The sequence below is a fragment of the Apteryx rowi genome, unplaced genomic scaffold (assembly GCF_003343035.1).
Source record: "Apteryx rowi isolate R43461 unplaced genomic scaffold, aptRow1 scaffold_1421, whole genome shotgun sequence".
NCBI classification, from domain to species: Eukaryota; Metazoa; Chordata; class Aves; order Apterygiformes; family Apterygidae; genus Apteryx; species Apteryx rowi.
This window is the reverse complement of record NW_020447666.1, coordinates 14,057-22,070: the sequence shown is the minus strand read 5'-3', so window position 1 is coordinate 22,070 and position 8,014 is coordinate 14,057.

Here is an 8,014-nt window from a genome sequence, read left to right as displayed (position 1 = left end):
AGCAGGTCGAGGCAGGTGATTCTCCCCCTCTCCTCAGCCCTGGGGAGGCCACATCTGGAGTACTGCGTCCAGTTCTGGGCTCCCCAGTACAAGAGGGATGTGGCACTACTGGAGCAAGTGCAGCGAAGGGCTACAAAGATGATTAGGGGACTGGAGCATCTCTCTTATGAGGAAAGGCTGAGAGACCTGGGCCTGTTTAGCCTGCAGAAGAGAAGGCTGAGAAGAGATCTTATCAACGTGTACAAGTATCTGAAGGGAGGGTGTCGAGAGGATGGGACCAGATTCTCTTCAGTGGTGCCCAGTGACAGGACGCGAGGCAACGGGCACAAACTGAAACACAGACAATTCCATCTGAACATGAGGAAAAACTTCTTCCCTGTGAGGGTGACAGAGCACTGGAACAGGTTACCCAGAGAGGTTGTGGAGTCTCCTTCTCTAGAGGTRTTCAAAACTGGACACGATCCTGTGCGACGTGCTCTAGGTGACCCTGCTTGAGCATGGGGGGGGTTGGACTAGATGATGTCCAGAGGTCCCTTCCAACCTCAGCAATTCTGTGATTCTGTGGGAAGGAATACGTGGGTTGAAGGCAGCTCAAACCCATTGCTCTCTTCGAAATTCTTTTGTTAGTTGTTCAGGTTTTATACACTATGTTGGGCTGAGCCACGTATACACTTCCCCCCATGCTGGTCTGGCTATCTCAGGGAGCAACATTTGCACCAGCTGATCCACTCAATGGATATAGCTGCTTATTGAAAACAAAGGTCACCCTCCAGTCCCCTCTGTGTTGAGATAAAGTCAGCTTTCTGTGCAACAGCTGTGGTTAGTGAGTCACATCCTACACTATTGCTGAGCTTCATGGGCTTGCCCGTCTTCTCTGAGCCTTCTTCCATTGTAGAGGTTTATTGGTTGGTCATATTATGTGTTATATTTTTGTCTGAAAAGGAAAGTAATTTTCAGAACTGGAGAGGGAATGCAGTCACAGGGTCACAGATGTCTGGTGCCATTGTAGGTGCCCTGGTCCCCTCTGCCCAGCCTCCATCTGCAGCTCTGGGGGGCTCCAGTCTCCCACAGGTCCCCATGAGAGCTGCCAGGCCCAGGCAGGTACCGCAGATGTACCAGGACCTCTACAAGTGCCACTGGATGCTTGTGGTTAGAAACGTGAGCTCTGCCTGGAAAGGTGAAGAATTGTTTTCAACATTTAAAAAACATGGGCACATTTTCATCAGCTGAGAAGATTGAATACTTTTAATAAAAAGGTCCATGTTTTCCCATGTTGAAATAATGGAAATTTTCAGGAAGGGAATGAATCTTAGCAGAGAAAATATTTATCTGCCCTCAAACTTACATTATTACTGGTCTATTATGCTGTGCATATAATCTCAGTAATCTTTCAAATATTTCCCCATGTCCTGATTAAACTGATTATTTCTAAAAGCATCTCTTTATTATTGGACAACATTACTCTTTATCCACTCGCATCCCTCTCATCTGTCTTGTTGATGCTCTGAGCTTCAGGGAGTCTAAAGCTTATCTTGTCTTTCAGGGGTCTAATTGTCATTTTAGCCAACTCCTTAACAGTGTTTCTGTCTATCATTTCCTATCTATCTGTCTAAAGCATTTCAAGGAAGGTTACTCCTTGTGGAAAGTGGACCTCACTGGAGGCAGCTTGGACTTGACATACAGCTGAGGGGTGTATTTTATTTTTCATTAAACTGTTTTTTTTAATCACAATTAAAAAAAAATCTTTCTGTGTCTATTTGCAGGTAGTTCTCTGAGGAAAGCATGTGGGAATTGACGCATAGGAGCTGTAACATTCAGCTACAGACTCGAGTGGAAAAAGGTAAGATTTTAACAAGAGTCTCCAGTGGCTGATGAGAGAAATGGCAGGGTTGGGGAGGTGAGGAGGAAAGTTGTCCATAAAAGTCTCCTATCAAAAATACTGCTTTTCTTACACATCAAGATTAATTAGGAGACCCTCTAGGTCAGAGAATGTGGATATCACTTATTCTGTAAGCTGAAAAATAAAGAAAACTTTGACAGCAGAAATCCTTTTTTTTTTTCGGTGCTCTTTGAAATCTTCCTCTTGTAAAAACACTCTTGAAACCTCTCCAATTAGCCATACAAGAATTGAAGAACTGAAGAACATTAGGGGGGGTGACATAGCTTGTTCGGGTTTTTTGCATTTTAATGGCCCCTCTGGTGTATTTGGTGCTGAGTCCATGAACCTCAGATACTGAGGGGAGACTGAACAAACCTTTCAAGAAGTTAAAGTCAGAAGCAAATTCCAAAGTTTCTTGGTGCGCTAATGGGTCCCACTGAGGGCCATTACCAACAAAGCCTCCCCAGGGGCTAATTAGAGCAGGAAGTTGGAGGCGCTGATTATAGGTAGGCAAAGGCAATGTGCACGTCTCTGATGCCAAGTAAACATTGATGTGTTTTATCAAGCAGAACGGCCAAGCACAGGCACCCAGCCCCTGGACAGGGTGATCCTGTCCCTCACGCTCTTCCTGGAGGCAGTGTGAGGGTGGGGGTGTGCAACAGTGAGTGCAGGAAAACAATATGGCACCTCCTGGGCTCCCTGGGGATGCGGAAGCAATGAAGTCCTGATGCCATAAGGATATGGCATCTTCTCATAGGTCTTGGTGGCAGAGACAACAGCCATAGCCAAGAGGACAAAGACCTCAGTTCTGTTGGAGGCTTTTAGCCTTGGCAGTGCCTTTGGCCATCTCCACCACTATCCTGTCCCATGCCTGCACCTGTCTCCCTGCAGCCTGTGGACACCCAACCTGCTTCCCCACCTTGCTCTCCTCCCGGGATCTCCCAGTCTTTACTGATGTCTCTTTGTTCTCGCTGGCAGGTCCTTTAAACACAAAGCCATGGGTTCACCACAGACTTTCTTCAGGCCACCTGTCACCACAACACAACCCTTCAAGCGGCATTTCCTCTTCTTAAAGTCCAGTCTGAACCTCTCAGTCTAAAGATTGTGACTGTTTCCCCTTCTCATGCTGCTTCCCACTACTGTACCAAGAAAATCTCCATCATCTCCGAAACCACTCTTGAAGCAGCCACAGGCTACTACTATACTACCCATAGCCTCTCTTCTCCAGGCTAAAAAGGCCCAGGTCTTTTAGCCTCCCCTGTGGATAGGGTTATTCCTCCCAAGGTGCAGGACTTGTCACTTCTCCCTGTAAATCTTCATGAGGTATCTGTTGTCCAAATACCAAGAACAGCAGATAATCATTCTCTCTATCTCCTGGCTGTACTCTGGACACTTTTGTCCTTCTTTGCTGCCAGGGCACCCTGCGGGCTTATATTTGGCCTCCTGTACACCATGATCCCTAGGTCCTTTCCCTCAGAGCCACTCCATGGTCATTTAATCCCCAGCCTCCAACACTGCAGGGTATGGGTCTATCCCCGGTACAGGACCATGCATTTGTCCTAGTTGAATTTCATGAGGTTCCTGACAGCCCATTCCTCCTGCCTGCCTATGTCACTCTTTATGGCAGTCCTCAAGCTGGTCTGGTCCCGTGCCTCCACTTTGCAGTCCTCAGCAAGCATGATAAGCATTGCCTCCTCCATGTACTAATAGAGATGTTAAACAGGACAGGTTCCTGAAGAGACTCTGTGGTGCGCCGTTTCTGCCTGGCCTCCAGGAAGAGTACTAAGCATTCACCACTGCCCTCTGAGCTTCATGATCCAACCAGTTCTTTAGCCATCTAGTTGTTCATCCATCTAGATGGTAACTTTATAAATTGTATGCCAGAATATTCTAGAAGATAGTTTAAAACACCTTGCCTATCAGGCAGTGAGGTACAAGTGACCTGACAATGACAAACAGCAGCCACAAGTCCAGCTCTGGCCTATCAGGCACTGAGCCACAAGTGACCTCACAATAACAATCAGCAGCCACATGACCAGCACTGCCCTATCAGGCACTGGAGTACAAGTGACCTCACAACCACAAACAGCAGCCACATGACCAGCACTGGCCTATCAGGCACAGAGGTACAAGTGACCTCACAACCACAAACAGCAGCCCCATCACCAGCACCTGCCTATCAGGCACAGAGGCAAAGGTGACCTCACAACCACAAACAGCAGCCACATGATCAACTGGCTTATCAGGCACTGAGGCACAAGTGACCTCACAAGCAGAAAAGCAGCAATGTGCTTGATGCTGTCTAATCAGGTGCCGAAGCAAAATCACCTCACAAGTACAAAAATCAGCAATGTGGCTGCTCGTGGCCTAGCAGATACTGAGGCCGAATGACTCCACAAACACAAACAGCAGCCATATGCATTGAGCCGGACTGTCAGGTGCTGAGGCTGAAGTGACCTCACAGGCAGCCATGAAGCCATATATCTGCTCCTGGCCTCTTCGGGAATGAGGCACAAYTGACCTAAACAAGCACAAACAGCAGCAATGTGCATGCTGATCGCCAGTCACATACTGATGCACAACTGACCACAAAAACACAGACAGCAGCAATGGGCCTGCTCCCAGTTTATGAGGCACTGAGACACAAGGGACCTCACCAGCATCACCAACGCTATGGGCATGCTGTTGGCCTACCAGCTTCAGAGGCACAACTCACCTCACAAGCACAAATGGCATCGACGTGCCTGCTGCTGCCCTATCTGGGACCGAGTCACAAGGGATCTGAAAAGTGCAAACCTTCACAGAGGACAAGCTCACCTGGGCCACTCGCACGTCCCTTGATTACGCTGTTGTCGCTCCGTACAGAACAGTCTTCTGAAAACAGCTTTCATCTCCTGGCAAGACTCTCTCCAGATCATGGCACAGCGCCACTCTGTCGCCCTGCGCACAAATCACAAAAGGGAACAATTGGTCTTGCTTTTCCTTTAGTACCATCAAGTCCGAGCTGGGAGCCTTTGCACTGCAGCACCTACACAATGACAGCAGCAGGCCACTTTCATTTCTACTGCATTTCTAGGTAYGGAGACCAGCTGAGGGAGCAGCTCCACGGGAAAGGGCTTCTGACACTCTCAGATCAGCTCAGCATCGCAACAGCCATCAACCTGACGCCAGACCGCTGCTGCGCCAGCTAGTCTACAAACACACTGTCTCTGCCCCACAGAGCTGGCTCTTCTGATAGATACAACCAAGTGCCAGCACGAAGAGATGCATGCAGGACACCYGCCACCTGCRCACTCCCCAGCCACTGCTCTGCTCGCTGCCTTCCATTGGCTCCTCAACTCAGACACACAGGCAGGCTCTTGCGGTAACACCACAAGGTGGCCAAGGCACTCTAGSCTCACAAGGCCTGTGCAAATGAGCAGCACAAGATCAGGCACAGAGCTGGCTCCTTGCACGATGCTGCTCTTTTCAGAGGGAAGGATCCTGCTTTCTTTGGGCACAGCAGGCTGCTGCTTTCCACCTCCATCCCCTCACGAACCTCCTGCTAGGAATGGGCAGATGGGAATTCTCTTTAGTAATGCAAAAGTTACACATTCAATGTAGAATCATTTGCGAGTCCTGAAGACCTCCTGAGCACAAAGTACCCTCCCTTCCTTTCCTTTAGTTACTTGCACAAGGAGCCCCTCTGAAGGGGAAAAGGGTGCAGAGGCTTTGACATGAGACCCAAGCAATGAGACTGCCCCAGACAGCAGGTCTGCTGAAATGACAGCTGTCCTGGCTGCGCAGGCTCTGCAGTAGCCCTCCGGGCTCCACAGCTGGCTTCACAGAGCACTGAGGCCTGGGTGCCATGGGCAACCTGGCCCTGGGCACATCTTCACCCCTCGCWGAGCCAGGAGCCCAGGAGCTCTGAGACTTCCTCAGGTCAAGCTACGGACGCTTTGGGGCACTCACACAAAGGCCCTCAAGATATGCTGGCATTTATTATAAGGGTCTTGCACTCGTCCTGTATGGCTCCGCAACCTCCTAGGAAAAGGAGGGGGCACGAGCATTTGCTGAGCGGGCTGGCAGGAACAGCAGTTGTGGGAGGAGGAATTTGCAGCACAGCAGAGGTACCAGGAGGTGAAGCCACACCCCAAGTCACCCATGGAAGCCAGGTGCATTTATGGAAGCCTTCGCATCCACACGTAGCCTCAGCTCATTCACTTGCAGCTGCTTTCACAAAGGGCTCACGATGCTGGCAAAGATGTYRACAGSTACAYGGACACATCCTGGCATCCTGCCTCCAGCCTCAGGGGCTCTACGACTGCACTGGGAGCCTCCATGAGTGCAGCAACCTAGAAAGAGAGAGAGAGAAAGAGAGAGAGAGAAAGAGAGAGAGAGAAAGAGAGAGAGAGAGAACCGGAGTGTTACTATCTGTTCTGCTGGTCTTACATAGTCGCAACAGTCAGGGACAAATGTCTCCCCTCGATGCTGAGCTGTATTGGTGAGAGCACAGCCAGCAGGGCCACYGAGACAGTCTACCCCACTTTTTGGCACAGGGGAGACCATGTCTGTATACCGGCTCCYGTMTGGGCCCTCCARTTCTKCAAAGGCACTAACACACAGCAGGGAGTCCAGCACAGGGACACCAAGACGGTCAGCGGCTGGAGCATGGGGCATACAAGGAGAGGCTGCGAGAGCTGGCTTTGTTCAGCCTAGACAAGAGAAGGCCAAGGGGAATCTTCATGCTGTGCACAGCTACCTTAAGGAGGGTACAGAGAAGACGGAGACAGATTTTCTTCGAGGTGCACACTAATAGCATGAGAGGCAACCGGGACAAATTGCACAATGGGAAATTCTTCTTCGATGTTAAGAAGAAACCYTTTTCTCTGGGAGGGTGGCTGCACTGTGGCACAGGGATCCAGAGAGGCTTCTCAGATCTCCAAGATAATCAAAGACTGGAGGTAATCAAAACTGCACTGGAAAAGGCCCAGAGATACCTCCTCTACTGCGACCTGCTTTGACCAGGGCGTTGGATCCCTACCTCCATGTCTCCCCCATTGCAGCCTCAAGGAATCTGCTAGTCTGAGACTCTTTCCAAAGGCGCCAGCGGCTCTGCAGCTGCCCCCTCCACTGCTGACCAAGGACGGCTGTCTCAGAGCCACCCATTGCCCTCAGAGGCCTGACTTCTTGTGAGSTGGCATCTCCCCTCTCTGCAAGGCTCTGCGTAGACACAAACTGCAGAAATGCCTCTGACCGCTTTGATTAACTACCCATCTCTCTGAGGGATCGGAATGCATTAGGGTCTGAGATGGGAAGATGCAATGACGGTCCAGCTTCATCAGAAAGCCTTTAAGGAGGGAGAAGAGAACTTTCTCCAGGGCAGTCAGTAAAATCCCAAAGACTCGCGGAAGCATCAACACCTTCAGAAACTGCAAGCCTGAACCTCACCTAACAGAAACCACCAAACTGCGAGCATGCTCCAAGGAGGGAACACGGTCACCAACAGTCCTCACCCATGTCTCCCAGAAGGACACTGTGATGGCATGCTGGGCTCCAGGAGCAGAGCACTGCTCTCTCCAGCCACCTCCTCCCATGCTGAGCAGCAAAACACTGGCACCACCACCTGGCTCCACCACAGGGCATCTCACACTGCAACATGCCGCTACCCCCGCACCTCACAGAGGCTTCGCAGCCAACACGTGCCTCTGCATCAGTGACACACAGGCCACAGCACTACACATGGCAGCACACAGGGCACCCCAAGCGCCCCACAACACACAAAGCCCAACTCTCCAGCCCGCCCATTCCCTTCTAGGCCTCCAAGGCCTTGCAACAGGCACTACCTCTGAACATCCACTCACAGCCTGGGGCCTGCTCCCTTCCCACCTCCAGGAAGCAGAGAACAAGTGCCCTCACAGCAGCTCATCAGGCCACCTCTTGCTTCTCGCTTGTGCCTCAACTTCTCTGGACAAGAAATCTCTTGGAAAACATATAGCACATACCATTTTTGGTGGAGTGACGTTCCTTCTGTCTCCTCCAACAGCCTTTGCACTCATTCTCCAATGACTGCGTACGTGGACAGAAAATCAGAGACCTCTAACGTGTTACAGTTCCAAATGTGTCATAAAAGCAGGTGGACACCTCAAAGACAGA